Source organism: Xenopus tropicalis, chromosome 5 (assembly GCF_000004195.4).
Source record: "Xenopus tropicalis strain Nigerian chromosome 5, UCB_Xtro_10.0, whole genome shotgun sequence".
In the NCBI taxonomy this organism is placed as follows: Eukaryota; Metazoa; Chordata; class Amphibia; order Anura; family Pipidae; genus Xenopus; species Xenopus tropicalis.
In genome coordinates, this window is record NC_030681.2 from 65,133,527 (window position 1) to 65,149,850 (window position 16,324).

Below are 16,324 nucleotides of genomic sequence, written 5' to 3' on the forward strand. Positions count from 1 at the left end.
TACTCCTTCATCTGAAACACTATATTGTATTTTATCCTTGCATAAATGTAGACCAGCACTCACCTCTCAAAGTTGTTCCAAATCACACAAGTTAGTGGGTGCTGTCTTATAATAGCCATGATGTCATGTCCTCCTTCTGGCTTTGCTGAATGTGCTTGCACATCTCTAACACATTCCTCTTCATCAGAGTGATGAAACTTATCTGGTGTTCACAATAATCTGGTTTGCAACCATAGCAAAGACTTAGTAAGGACATCACATCTTGATGGAAATGAGAAGCAATATCCTTGCTAAATTGTCATCATGTTCGCAAACCAGATTATTGTGGAATGTAATAGTAATATCTGTGCACCCCGTTATTGTTTCCTATTGGAGGGGTTAGAAAAGGCAAGAAAGGGGGCAAAAGGGGTCAGTAATAATACTTGTGTCATGTGACCCAGGCATCACTAGAAGGAAAAATCAATAGAACAGAGATAGCATGTTAAGTGCTTAGGAGCTTAAAAAATGCTTGCACTCACCCTGTATGATTTACAAAATCAGTGGAAATGGGTTGCTATCTTACAAGGCAGCATTTCACAGATAGGCTTTCTGCAGCAAGAGCTGCATACTTTAGATAATGATATCTGTATAACACATCCATTACATTGGAGAAATATAAATTTTTAGCTTTCATTGTCCCTTAATAATCTTAGGTTGTGTGCCATATAATCTAGAGGAATACACCTTCTGTAAGTGTCTGTCTATCTACATTTCAGAGTGAATGCATTTTTAATGTTATAGTAGCATTGTTCACTGGCTAAAGGGCTCTCTGCAGTCATAAAATATTTCAGTTCCTTTTGTTCTGTGCCCAGTGTAGTCTAAAGACGCCTTATTGAAAACAACTAAATCCTTGTTATACAAGATAAAAATGAGTTAAAATTTCTTCAGATTTATCTTTTCTTCTTGTTAATTAGCACTTTCTGTGTTCCAGTATAAAAAAGTAAACTAAATACTATTGCTGGTAATGCTCAACGGTACTAATTAGACGTTATGAGCCAGTTGACAGAAGGAATCCACCTGCTGCGGAGCACAAGGAAGTATTGCGTTGTTACTGTATGTGGCCTTTTGCCATCTTTGCAGTGTTGTGCACCCAAAGTCTGCTGGACTGCTGACCTGTCATCGACTCTGCGAGTGAGGTCAGGTAAACCAGGAACTCAACATAACGCCTATTGTGTTTGTGCCACTGTTAGCTGATTGTACATCAGAAAATGTAAATGAAGGACAAACATGCAACCCAATGGCAGATAAAATTATTGTTTCCCCTTTTTTTCTACAGGCAAATAAGTATCTAGCACCTACTTTTAATTTCTTTCTTAGCAACCAACTTTTCAAACCTAGGTTTATCTTAGAGATTATCTTTAATAATTTATTTTGCCCGTTCTTCACAGATGCAAAGTACAGACGCGCTCTTCATGAGAAAATAAATATTGTTATTGCAGATTAAAATACAGGGTGTCAGAAAAAATTAAATCCTTAACTGTTTGAACAAATATTAAGACTGTGGGAGCCGTGAATGCAAGTTGTGATGCAAGGGAGCAGCATGGCAACACTTACTTCATTATGAATTAATATTTCCCTCATGTCCCATCAGGCAGCATGTAAGTCATCTCATATGTAATATGAGATGATGCCTCCTTCTATAGGTAGGAAAAAACACAGCCCCATACTTTAACCACACCCTATGAAACCTCCTCCACCAGGAAGCCAGCAGTGTTTTTCCTACTTACAGGTCAGGAAGGCATTGCCTGGTTGTTATTAGCTGCCTGTTAGAGTAGGTTTATTGCAGGAGCCTCTCCATAGTAGGGGAATCATACATATTTACTCCTGTGCCCTTAGGATTATTTTGTGTTTGCATACTCAGCCAGGGTATAAAATTAGACATGAAGACTATGGATACTTGTCTATGAAGATTTTCATTCACCCAGGTCATGATATATACAGTGTCTAGTAGAATTAAGTTTAAAACAACTGGACTTTTCTTGGAGTTTTCTTAAAAAACTTTTCACCCCTCAACCGAGTGGCTTCTTCAGTCCAAATGAGCAGTAGGGAATTCCCAACATTTAAACCCTTGAGGTAGAACAATCACAGACTTCCAATCACAATGGATTCAGTTTGGAGTTGGCTGAAACTCACAGGTGTGAGGAAAGTATGGGGGGAAGTATACGTTATTTAAATGATGAAAAATTTATGATTTTTTTTTTTTTTGGGTCACGTTTCTAAATAATAAAGTTGACATTTGTGAGTTTAGTCATGCTAGAAAAATCCTCTAAAATTATTAGGGATGAACCGAATCCTAATACTAATAGCCTATGCTAATTAGGTTTTTGAAGGGTTAAATGCTGGCGAAAAACGTTCAATTTCCGTATTTACTTGACAAAAAGTCACATGATTTTTTTTTCTGCCAAAAAAGGCAGAATCTTGGCCAAATACCGAACAGAATCCTGGATTCAGTGCATCCCTTAAAATGATACAAAATTCAAATTTTGATAAATGGAACTCCAAAAGTTCCATCCAGGATGCTGCCAATTTGCAGATATATTTTACTAAACTTTGAGTACTGGGTAGCAAATTTGCAAATGAGGTTCATTGTAAATAAATGCAACATTATGCACAGGCCATGTGACTTAACCCATTCTTCCACAGAACACTAGCAAACCATAAATAGCAAATTTTGTTATTCTTTTCCAAAGTGGCCATGAAATTACTATGGAAACTCTGATCTTCAGCCTTTAATAGGATATATTGCAAGTTCTCAGTGAAATTATAAAACCAGCTATATATAATCAATGTACTTTGCATTCAGCATTTTTCTGATTTTATCTTTGGATTTACAGTTTCAGTATAAACCTCACCTGCTGTAGCAATTATCCAACTGTTTAAAGGACAAGGAAAGGCTAAGTCACTTGGGGGTGCCAAAATGTTAGGCACCCCCATGCGACTTTAATCGCTTACCTCGTACCCCGGGCTGGTGCCCCTGTTAGGAGCAAACAGCACCAGCCCGGGGTACCTGTAGCGAGTGCTTCCTGCTTCATTTTGCCGGGACCCCACAACCGGCGCATACGCAGTAGAGTGAAAAGCCGACTTCTCTGTTAAAGTTCGGCTTTTTCACTCTACTGCAAATGCGCACGCACGTGATGCAGGAAGGAGGAAGCGCTGCAGCTACCCCGGGCTGGTGCTCTTCTCTCAGGGGCACCAGCCCGGGGTAAAAGGTAGGCGATTTAAGTCACTTGGGGGTGCCTAACATTTTGGCATCCCCAAGTGACTTTGCCTTTCCTTGTCCTTTAAGAACATTTTTGCATGGGGGTTGTAATTGTAAATACAAATATAACATAAAATCAAATATAATACTAAGCAGTATATGTTAGTTTGACATTTTTGATATTAAAGGGGATGTAAAGTCAAAATAGAAGAGATGTTGTTTGTAAAAAAATCAGATGGATCTGTATTCCTCTGTGCCTGCAGCTGAATAAGGAGTGGGCATGTTTCACTCTCTGCTCGTGTTTCACTTCCTTATCTGTGCCTGTCTTTTTTCCAAGTCTGGTATAAGACAGTCCCTGCTTTTGTTTTTTTTAAGTCTGGTACAAAGCAGTCCCCTGTTTTTTTCACATCAGGGTAGCCACTGGCCCTGTAGGTTTCCAGGACCTGTGATCAGAGCTCATTTCTGTGGGAATAGCATAAGACGCAAAATACAATGACTTCTAATTAAAAAAACAGTAGAGAATTTTTAATGGGTTTTTATTGCAAATTTATTTCATCTAATCTAAATAACACACACAAGATTATTATTTTTGACTTTACATCCCCTTTAAATTTTTTGGCAAATCCAATTGCTATTGAGAGCTTTTTCTGTCTGCTATTCTATGGTACTGCTGGTTCTGACTACATGTACATGTACATAGGCAACTTTGTCCAGCCTAGACTCTATGTACTACAATTCCTTGCACACTAAGGGGCCCATTCATTAAAGTACGAATGAGATAAATTCATGTTTTTTTCAAATTTTTAGAACTTTGAGTTATTTCCACGATATTTTCGTTAAATTCCGCAACTTTTTTGTGGTTTGCGTTAATTTCCGCGAAAAAATCATATTTGTATTGTGACTTTCTTTTGGGCAGGTTGGAGCTGCAGAGTGCCATTGAGTCCTATGGAGGGCTTCCAAAATCATGCATTGAAGTTTCAAAGTCAGAAAGGTTTTCACGCTGTTTCCGATCATTCGGATACGAAAATTGCGTAACTTTCACAACCACAATATTTTCGGACGACCACAACACACACAAATTTTTGCGCAATTTACGCACATCAGAAATCGTGGTTGCTCCGAATTTTTTCTAAACTTACTTTTAACAATCCCAAATTCGTGCTTTGATAAATCTGCCCCTAAGTGATATTCTTTCTTTTTATTCTACAGATCTTTTAGTTGCAGAAGTTGCCTTAGAACACACACACGCATATAAATGTAGACCTTGAGATTACTGTAGTCTTGAATATTTTGCTTATCCAAGAAGTCTTCCAAGCCCCTATGATGTGAAGTGTATTTATTAATGAGTGAAAGTTAGAATTCACCATTTGATAAATACGCCTCTAAAAATCCCATAGGAATGAATAGAGAGTGGTTGATTTTTTTCTGTGGTGAGTTACAAACTTTGATAAATATGCCCCTAAGTACCATGTCAAGTCATTAAAACAATAGAATGTCAAACTCTGTATTCTGGATCCCTGAGGTACTTTATATTTTGTCTAAATAATAAAATAAAAAGGAGTATATTCGATATACACAGAGGAGAACGGATACTTAAATTATGCTGCAGATGTTTCCCCTGTATATTCAGAGGGTATACTTTTTAAAAGAATAGATGGAAGGTTTCTTTCGGTCAATAGAAATGTATGTTATGAGACATTACAATATTGTAAATTGAATTCTAAAAATTCTGTATTCAGTCTGGCAGTTTCACCCTCGCTAAAGAGTGAGATTAAGTGAGCAGAGCACAAATGAGAAGATAGAAACAGGCCTTAATAAATCTTTACCAACAAGCTTGCAACGCAGACGGCAACTTACTTGTAAATGGAAACGGAAAGATCGTAATTGGCTGAATAAATGCATTTGAAGATATCAGTCATTTCCTTTTGCATGTTAATAACAACAGAAAAAAGATATTAAGTCAAGCTCATGATATGCAATATTTTGTTAAAGGAGACATTGTATATAAAGTTCATATTCGGTTATAATATTTATCCTCCCTCAAAATGTGAAATGATGCAGAAAGAAAGATGTTTTGAAAGCATTTTACCTCCTAAAACTGTCATTATATGAGAGCTGCATAGACAACTTCTCAAGTCAGAAGCCAGAGTGAAAGAAAAGATGGGAGTGTTGCTTCAGTCTCCCACAGGAAGTGGCCACAGCACTGACTGACAGGCTTTACTTAACAGTAGCAGGGAAAAACCCCTCCCAGTTTCCTCCTTCTGTGTCTCTCTGCTTGTGCTGCTGTGGGGGTGGGGGTGGGAGGAGCGAGCAGAGCAGGAACAGCCTGCCTGTTACATTGCAAAGCCCCACCCACTCTATGCATATTCACTGCACTTTAAGTAGCTGCTGCTCTGTTACAGAAGTCTTTATTTTATTTTACTGAAGTCTATCAGGGCTGGCCCCAGCCACATACTGAAGAGTCTAAACCGGAAGCTGGCATAAGGTCTGGGTAGAGCACAGTTTTCAAGCAGTTATGGACATATTTGCTTATTTACTTCTATTTTAAATTATTTTACATGGTTTAGTGCATTGTAAAAATGTATGTTATATGTCCCCTTTAAACATTATTTTTAGTGATCACAATCAATCTATTTGAAGTTGCCAGGTACTTCAGCAAGGTCTGGGATGTCAACTAATGTTTGTGTTTCTGGCTTTTAACATTTAAAAAGTGGCAGAACCAGCACTCAACAGTTTAGGTGACATTCACAAATTTTAGATTTAGAAAGGCTCACCAAAAAACAAGCGTGTTGTGGTAAAATCTTTTCTGTACCACAAATGAATCCTAATCTACTTCCTTATTAATCTCAAAGCAATAATTTTATATGAAAAGAAATCAACCCTCGTTAATACATGCATATTTTAACAAATTGTTATAGAGACTGCACAGTTAATAAGATTCATCCATTAATATGAACCCAAAACAGGTTTGCCAATTGTATTCAGTAGACTTCTCTGAGCAGAAGTGGCATCTTTAATTTTCAGAGTTCATTAACACTTTTGTGCTGTGACAGCAGTTTGGTGTTTCATGTTATTTTAAGTGAAAAATGATTAACACTTCAGGAGAGAAGTGTATTGCTCCACACTGCCGCCAAGGGTGTATTAACGCTTTTAAGCAAATGCGTAGGTGCAAGAGTAACACCATTGAGAACACATTTTGAATACAAAGAAACTTGGAAAGAAAAATGCAAAGCAACAGATAAAAATAAGATTCCAAACAAGGTCATCTTTAGTATTATGTTACCAAAGAACAAAATATATTTCTGTTTTTTAATACTGTGAATACTAAGGGTGATTACTTATTATAAATTTATGAGTTTGTCTAGTCTGGGTTTAAGAAAAAAATATGTGGTATTTTCAGCTATTAGATTTAGTCCAAGAGCGATCTACATATAAATTGCAAGTCGAATGATGTCATCGTCACAGGCAGTGAGTATTCAGAAATTGCTGCCAATTAAAGAAAAAAAAAACTTGTATTATTTTACTCCTGTTACATTGTTTGAGATTTAACCAATAGCTTGAAGTCTTAACAAAACTCACAATGAGATGCATGAAGTTTAAACTAATGTTTATTAAATGCATCAAACATTTTCTTCCCTGGCGGCACCAAAGCAATTCAAAAGGCAAGCCACATTCAGATGCAGATGCAGGCAGAGCAAAACCAAATGTAGTGGTCAGAATTGTGTTTACTTCACATCGTCCAGCTCTGTTCATCTGACCTTCTGGTATATTAAGTATGGTTTAACGTGTAGATGGCCAAATGCTCTTCAGAAATAGTTGTTGCCACTGTTATTTCCAGATGTACTGGTAAGCACCTACCTGTGCAAGGCATTAACTGATTACATTTTCCCAGACAGTCCATCCAAGATCTGATCTTACAGAAAGGCCCACATGTTTTGCAATAGAGATCAAACACTTAAACATGGCTATACACGGACAGTACTGGCAGTAATATTTATGGTACACTTTGCATGGCAACATGTAGAGTGGAAACATCAGTCCTAAAAATTGTGTAGATAGAGATGATCTATAGAATAAATCCCACTTTCACAGTGTACCAAACACTACCTTTATACATAAGATTAAGAATAGTGTATTTATGAATCTGTGGCACTGTAAAGTGAACTCACCCTTGCTTTTTGGTGTTTTATTTGAATTACTCTGATTAAATTAAGAATTATTGTCCTAGAAAGTACTATTTGAAGAGAGAAAATGGTTAGTTTTGTAGTTGGATCACAATGGCCCCTGAGATCTTTTAAAGGGCAGTACACCCAATTGTTCAATGTGACTTCAATGAATACGGTTTATGCTCACTATACTTTTCATCTGTTATTTTAATAATGAAAAAAAAAATCAATGATTAGAGTTATTTCCTGAGATAAACATGGAAAAAAGGATATTGAAACACATTTATGTTTGGTTATTGCAAGAAATTTTCCCAAATTGGAGTTTCACCAAAATTTAGGTGAGATTTACATGGGATTTATGTTCTGTCTTTTATGGTTGACTTTATTTAATTGTCAGAAATGTCTGATCAACTAAGAGTGATGACCTAGTGTGTTAGAAACAATATTATTAATATTAGAAATTCGAATATTAACCAACGTTGTAGTTACCTTCACCCTATCATGGCCATTTTTCGTGTACTCGGGTACTAACTAACTAAGATGTCTCTCTCTCTCGCTCTATCACAGAATCCACTATTTTAGGATCTGACTGAACCCCGAATCCTTTATGTCACAAAAAGTCAGCCAAATCCTGTTGAAAAAGGCCACATCTTGGCTAAATCCCCAACTGAATCCTGGATTCGGTGCACACCTACTTTCTCTCTACCTTGCAAGTACCAAACACAAAGTGCCTTAGCATTGATTTTTTTCAAATAATTGTATTTTTTTTTCATAATAGGCAAAAAGTATGCTTAGCACAAGCCCTATTAATTTGTTAAACAAAGGTATGTACACAAATTAGTGGGGCTTTATTTAAAACCACAGACAAAATAGGGCTGAATATGTCAGAGCTATACAGCAGAGTTTTTTTTTATATGTACAGTTTAGCATTATATTATATCTCTGGTCAAACTACTATTTTTTCATTTGTATTGATCCTTTAAAAATCAAAGCGTAAATAATGTTTAATAAAAACTGTATTGTAAAAGGTGAGACACAAACAGCTATTACCCTGTGAAAAATTATCTTTTCCCAAGCAGACTCAAGTTCTAATAATTTTGTTTGGTTTATGTAATCTTGGTGTATCATTGACAGTTTTTAAATTTATATATATTATTAATATATTAATATATATTATTTTGATTAGGGCTGGCTTTCCAGTTGGAGAAAATACATACTGAAGTAAGATCGACATTGAACCCATCCTTGCCATCAAAAATTGATATGTCAAGTAAGTGATCAGTTTTATGTTGTGCCCCCTTTTTTTAAAGCCTAAAAAAGGAGTATGGCTAGAAATGTTGCCATTTATATATTGACCTTACTGTAATTGTCAAAAGGCTTAGTAGCCCTATATAAATAATGACGTTTATAGAAACTCCGTATTTTACATTTTGTGAGGCTGTATTTTGCTTTCTAGTGACAGAGTGGCTGTTAAGAAACTAAGATCAGGAGTAAAGAAAAGGAAGTTACATCTGTCAACTCCAAGGCTGATTATTATTGAGTATAATGTTACTTCAATTTTAAATCAGTATTTTATAATAAATCTTATATTGGATACATACAGTACTATATATTGTTTGTAATTTACACCAGCCCAGTGTATGTGCTCTATTTTAGCACAAAAGAAAGCTGCTGGTACAGATCTTCAATGCTAAAAGGCAGTGTTGGCCTTATGCTGGTATAGAAGCCTCACCCACGTGGTGCAAAATGTCTACATAGTAACATAGTAAGTTGGGTTGAAAAAAAGACATACGTCCATCACGTTAAACCCTAATGCCTATATATAACCTGCCTAACTACTAGTTGATCCAGAGGAAGGCAAAAAACCCCATCTGAAGCCTCTCTAATTTGCCGCAGAGGGGAAAAAATTCCTTCCTGACTCCAAGATGGCAATCGGACCAGTCCCTGGAACAACTTGTACTAGGAGCTATCTCCCATAACCCTGTATTCCCACACTTGCTAAGAATCCATCCAGCCCCTTCTTAAAGCTATATAATGTATCAGCCAGCACGACTGATTCGGGGAGGGAATTCCACAACTTCACAGCTCTCACAGTAAAAAAAACCTTTCCGAATACTTAAATGGAACCTCCCTTCTTCTAAACGGAGTGGGTGCCATTGTGTCCATTGGAAGGACCTACTGGTAAATAAAACATTAGAGAGGTTATTATATGATCCCCTTATATATTTCTACATAGTTATCATGTCACCTCTTAAGCACCTTTTCTCCAGTGTAAACAGACCCAACTTGGCCAGTCTTTCTTCATAACTGAGACTTTCCATACCCTTTACCAGCTTAGTTGCCCTTCTCTGGACCCTTTCTAACTCAATAATGTCCCAGCATATTCTAGATGGAGCCTTACCAGCGCTCTGTAAAGGGGAAGAATAACCCCCTCCTCCCGTGAATCTATACCCATTTTAATACAGCTCAAAACCTTGTTTGCCCTTGCAGCTGCTGCCTGGCAATGCTTGCTACAGCCAAGTTTATTATCTACAAGGACTCCAAGGTCCTTCTCCATTATGGATTTGCCTAGTGCAGTCCCATTAAGGATATAAGTGGCTTGCATATTTTTACATCCCAGGTGCATGACCTTACATTTATCCACATTAAATCTCATCTGCCACTTAGCCGCCCAGATTGCCAGTTTGTCAAGATCCTGCTGCAAGGATGCCCCATCCTGGATAGAATTGACTGGTCTGCAGAGTTTTGTATCATCTGCAAACACTGATACATTGCTTGTAATAGCCTCCCCTAAGTCATTTATGAACAAGTTAAACAAAAGTGGATCCAGTACAGAACCCTGAGGGACCCCACTAAGAACCTTATTCCAAGTAGAAAATGTACCATTAACAAGCACCCTCTGTACCCGATCCAGTAGCCAGTTTTCTATCCATGTGTAAACGACTTCAAAAAGACCAATAGACCTTAGTTTAGAAAGTAGTCGCTTGTGGGGAACGGTATCAAATGCTTTGGCAAAATCCTGTCCTTCATAAAGCCATGCTGATTACTGCTCATAATGCCATTCTCCAGTACATAATTTTGTAATAACTTGGGGAAGTATGTTTTACTGACATGTAGTACTGTTTGGTATTGTTCCATTATCTAACATTGTTACACGCAAAAACACCAGAATGCACATAGTTACTGTGATGCTTCAGACATTTGACATTTTGAGTTTACCTATACCAAATTAACATGCGTGTTGGGGGTGTGAAAAGGGATGGGTCTGTATACATAATATATATGCAAAGTCTACTTGCGGGTTCTTTCTGAACAAGTGCTTTTTAGGCATAAAGTCTTTAAATGCTTGTTTCTGGCTTTATTTCTTTTTATTTCATGCCTGTTATCTCTGAGCAGCATTTGTGATCCCCAAAATCAGTGCTTTGGTTTATTTTTTAACATTTTTATGAAAACAACAATTCTCCTAGAATTTTACGATGTGGCATCTTTTGCCTGGAACCGGTTCCCATCCACCTATGTGGTTTATTTTGACATTACAGTAATGCCTAGCGTTACCAAAAATATCGAATTTTCTAGTTTCTCTAACATTAGCTTGATGGTCACCTAAGAGCTGTGGTTTGGCATCTAAGGGTCTATCGAATACCACAAAAATGGTCTTTTCTAAATATGGAAGCTCTCTTATAAACACTGCTCTGCAAATTGCATTAGATTCAAGCACTAAGTATAGCTAAAAGCACTATAGATGCATGCTTTTATAATGTGGTTTATCTTCTCTGTCCCATCCTGTAGCAGATATTGTAGCGAGAACTTAAAATATCAATAAGTTCTAAATGTAATGTTTTTTTGGTTTTTTTTAAATCTGGTTCCTCTTAAAATAACTTTATTTATGGCCAGCTTCTCTTTTAATGCATTCTTGTGGGCATATATACCTTATTTAAAATTGGTAATTTTCTTCCATTTAGATTCCCTTAGACCAGCAGGGAAATGCTAAATTATTCTGTTTCCATATATTTGTACTGTATGTGTATTGTGTTTGTGTTATTAAAATTGTACTTGGTTGTAAACTACTATATTGCTTACTGCCTATCAAATACTGACAGAGAACAACACATTTAAAACACTTCAGCAATATAAATTGCAGATATACAGGGAAGCAACAAGCACGCTTACTATTTTTTTCATTGATGATTTACTATTAAGAATGTTTTAGATACTTACTCAAAAATAACATAATACATCCATGGCTACAAAGTTGAGCGGCTGCAAAGCAAAGGAAGGCAAGGGACAGATCCACTTTATCAAATTAATTTTTTTCCATGTTATTCTTTTAACCTTGCAAGATGTACCTTTAAGTACATTTTCGTTTACCATGCAATGCTGTTAAATGAATTAGGCAGTTTATTGTTTTTTCTCCTGGGATGATGCTCCTCTTAAGAAAAAAAATTCACTGGACTGGGGAACATTTTTACTTTCCCACAGCAGATTTGCATCTACGTATAACAATAAAATAGGCACAACTTGGATGCTGAGTTATTAATTCAAGCGCATTGATAATTTCAGAATATATGAGCTTTTCCCCAATGCTTGTTTAAGACCTGGAGAGCATTTTATTTTTTTGAAAAATCCTGCATGAGGGAAAAAAACCTACAGATGTTTGAAAATATTAATGTGTCTTACACTGATGCTACTGCACCTGGCCATCAGTTGATAATAACTGAAAAAAAGATAATGGTGTTGCTTAAGAAAGTTCTATTTCTTCTAAACTAGTTATTTCTGAGCTGGTTCTTCTCACAGTTTCTTGTAAATTCACTTGCCTCTTCTCATACACTACTGCACCAATACCTCAACTTTATTTCCACAGTTTCCATAATAAAATCAAACTACTCTTACAACAGTTAATCTTTTTTTTTTTTTTAATTCTTTTATTTTCCTTTTTCCAAACAAGCAAAACAAGTATAAGAAGAGGGGGAAAAAGAGGGGGAAGAAAAGAGAGGGAAAGAGAAGTTGGTAAGGGGTTTATATATTTGCTCGCATTGGGATTAATGAGACATGGGGGCTCAGTATGATGGGTCCGACGTGTCTACTGTTCTAGGCAGGGGGTCCCCTTCCTCATCCAGCCATGGTTTCCATATTTTATCGAACTTTGCTGGGCATCCTCTGGCAAGGTATGTCAATTTAATGGAGGGTAAGGCTCCATTGATGAGCTTTATACATTGTTTTTTCCGGGGAGGTTTGCGTCCCATCCAGCGGAGTATAATACATTTCTGAGCATAATAGAGTAGGGATCGGGTAAACAGTCTAGAGGCAGATCTAGATCTCCATTTGAGGTAAGTTCTGTGGAAGGGGGCCTGCGAGGCTGAGTTCAGTAGGGAGTAGAGCCGAGACACCAGCTTGGAGGGGCATTCCTGAGCCAACAAATTTTCTATGGGGTAGTTCTCATAGACTAAGGATGTTTCCCGGAATTGGTCTACAAATGCCTCCCTCAGCTGTAAATATTGATAGAGTTTAACATCAGTCAGTAAAGGTCTGCTTCTAAGGTCAGTGTATGTGGGGAACAAGTTCTCCTCATGTATATCCTTGAGCCTTTTTATACCTGCTATGGGCCAAATTTGGAATTGGGGCAGTTGCGTAAGGTGAATTAAATTATTATTGTTCCAGAGGGGGAGCCTGGGTGAGAGCAGTGGTGGGTCTATACTTGGTTTGCGCAGTGCCATGAGCCACAGTATGTGTGTAAGTTTTATAATAGGGATAGTATGGTATATGTCTCCTTGTGTTCGGTATGGGGCGTTTTCCATGGCTACAACAGTTAATCTTGCCACGTTATGGATTTCTGGTACTGTGTGCAAATAATGTCCTAATATGGTTGGTCTCCAACTTTTGATGATCAATATTTCTGCTTTCTGTCATTCTGTTGTGCAGTACTTCCTCAGAACAACACCCTGGTTAATCTCATCTCTGTATTCTTGAATCTGAGCATTTACAAATAAGGCTTTTTGACCATGGGTTTCTATGTGTTTCTCTTTGTTGCATGAGTTGTATTACTCCCTTGAGTATTCTGTACAAAATATTTAAAATAATAATAATACATTAAGGTAAGATTTTTTAAAAAAAAACAAAACAATTTTTGCTTACTGATATTTTTATTACCGATATATATACTGGTATATACATCCCAGTTGTTATCCCAAGGTTAAAAATCCATCACCTTAATCACTGCCAAGCATTGAAGGGGGGCATTCATCTAGGTTAGGGTTTTTTCTATCACAATTCGAGTTTTTGTGCACTAAGAAAACTTGAATTTGAATTATGTTTCAAAAACTCGAATGTCTGGTATTTATTAAGTGCCATCTAAAAGCTTGCGAGTCCTATAGAAGTCAATGGGAGTTGTCCTAGGCAAAGTCAAGCCATGTTTATATTTTAAATTTAAACAAGTTTTGCTTATGAATAAATAAGCAAGCATTCGATATGTGAGTTTATTCAATTTAGAGAAACAAACTCTAATTCACAAACTCAAAAATTGATAAATAAGCCCGTACAAGATCTTTGTTGTTGTTTTTTTTTTTTTTTTCATACAGTGATAAAAATAATGCAAGTTTCCCAAGAGAATATACTGGCTTTACTTAAATCCCGTACCTGGGGTTGCTGTATCAACCAGTATCTGTTTACTCATGAGTGTAATATTGGTAAACTGTACTAATGACATACATAGTGTTTTATTTAACCCAGAGGCAGGGAACGAGTGGCCTCTGGGGTGCAATCGCCCAGGGGCCCCATAGGAAACATCAGGCATGTGGAAACAATGTGCCTGCTGTTTCCTGCTCTTCTTCCTCCCCCCAGCTCAACCCCCCCCCCAACCCAGATCTTACTCCTGCCTGTTTTCTTTGGTGTCTTCCAGCCTCTCTGAAGACGGATCTGACAGCCTGCTACCCCAGTTTTGTGTAACACACAGACACAAAATACACAATTACACACTTTTGACCCTAATACACACTTACATTAATACACTCATACATTTTTGCGGGAGTGTAACACATTCACATTTATTTTGTGTACACACACTCTTACACACACAATTTAGTGGCCTTTGCAAAAAAAATGTTTTATTGCCATTGTGAATAGCATATTCCTAACCATACCATGCCATTTTATTGCATTTTCAGTTCTGCACAGGTAGTGTTCGCTTGATTCTGTACTTAAAACGAATTTGGGCGAGCTAAAATATTCAAACTGTGATTCTTTCTGCTGATTACACTAGGCGAAAAAAAAAGCATTCATTTTGGACGTTTTATTGGATTTTAGTGATTTTATTGCATTTCACATTGTTCTTTGCCCATAGAAATTTTGTCTTGCTATATATCCATTTGTGTGCCTCTGTACACCGCATTCGTAAATCTATGCTTATTGGACATCAAACTGTTCAGTAGACCCCTGGAGTTCATATTTAGAATGTTTTATGTTGGTATGTTACAAAATGTGGGACATATAATGGGGTAGAATGCAAGTTTTGTGACGATTTTCAGAAATTTTATAAAAATCATTACATTTAATTTAGCTTGCAGTTTGGTAGTTTGCAGTAGAAAGATTTAATCAAAACTGCCAATTTTGGAAAAGCATTGTGATTCAGTAGTTTGAAATAGAAGGACATTGTTTTAATTTCACCCAAATATGTACTCTCCAAAAATATATGGTTTCGGGGGGGGTGGGTCAATTAAATTTTTTATTTTAACCCACAAAAAATGCAAACTTCATTTTGGTGTCTCTAAATGCTAGATACATTGGTAATCCTATGCACAATGGCATCAAACTGTTCAGTGGACCCTTGGCATTCATATTTAGGGTGCGTTTTTTTGTACACAGTAGTATATGGGAGTTGCTAGGTGAAGTGAAAAAGTTCTGAGATACATTTTAGAATTTTCATAGATTCAGCAGAACCTATTGTTTCAGGATTTTGGGCTTTGGAATCTTAAGTATGCTGTATTCAGCTGTAATGCTTTATAAATTCTGTAATTTACTGCTTTGAGTTTTTGATCCATAGAAGTCAGAAATCTCCATAAAACTATACATATCTGGTATTGGCAAGATCAAGAGACATGAGGCCCATCAGTTGAATTTTTGTGCATAAAATAACATATTTTTCTGGTATAGATGCCTATATCATGAAAAAATAACAAGTTTTCATTTTTCTGTTTTGGTATCTATAGCTCTAAATACACAGCCCCTTAAGTCAGTGCCGCCTCAGGGGTCCTGGCCGTCTGAGACAGCCAAGTTGATGCGGCTCCCCTGCGTCTCTGAACTCTCCTTATGGCAGCAGCACCCCTGCCTAAAGTGAGAAAGAACAAAATGTTCAAAAAACATCTGGCATTTCATGTAACTGAAATGTGAAATTCTGCTGGCACTTAAAGGGTTAATTAGCACAAAGCTTTAACATTAATGGAAATGGAAATGTAATTAGAAACATGTAAATGATTCAGAGCTTTTTTTGTTATTTGCATTCATTTTCTATTTTTAGTGGTTTCCGAACTATTACCAGATATTAACTGCAAAAAACAAGGCTTTCTTTTAAAGTCAGTGTTAGGAATCCTAACTAATGATGTGCCTCTTATACTGTAAACTGTTAGGTTGCTGACATTATAGGGCTCATTTACAACATACAACCTAAGTGGCGATTGCACAAAAATGTATGCAATTGTTTGGCAAATTAAAGCCATTATTAAAGGTATTTGTGTCCAAAGCCACTGCTTGAACTTCTGCATAGTTGCATTCGGAGCCACAAATTGTGCGCAAGTGTGCCTAGTGAAGCTGGGGAAACGCTGTAACTTCTCTGGGGTTTCTATAGTAGGAAGTGTAAATAGTCAGAGCATACTTGCTGCAATTCTAGAAACAAATTATGCATTATCGCTTAAAAAAAAACATGGCTGTA

The 16,324-nt window shown here is 36.8% G+C and overlaps 1 protein-coding gene across 3 annotated transcripts in view; it reads left to right on the forward strand.

Moving 5' to 3' along the window:
* Positions 1 to 16,324, forward strand: part of hivep2 (human immunodeficiency virus type I enhancer binding protein 2) — a 192,398-nt gene that overhangs the window by 126,337 nt on the left and 49,737 nt on the right. For all 3 annotated transcript variants that reach the window (XM_012963691.3, XM_004914605.4, XM_002937214.5), the window contains one exon: positions 8,591 to 8,674. The gene's annotated coding sequence lies outside the window, so the exon portion shown is untranslated. The remainder of the gene's footprint in view (positions 1 to 8,590; positions 8,675 to 16,324) is intronic.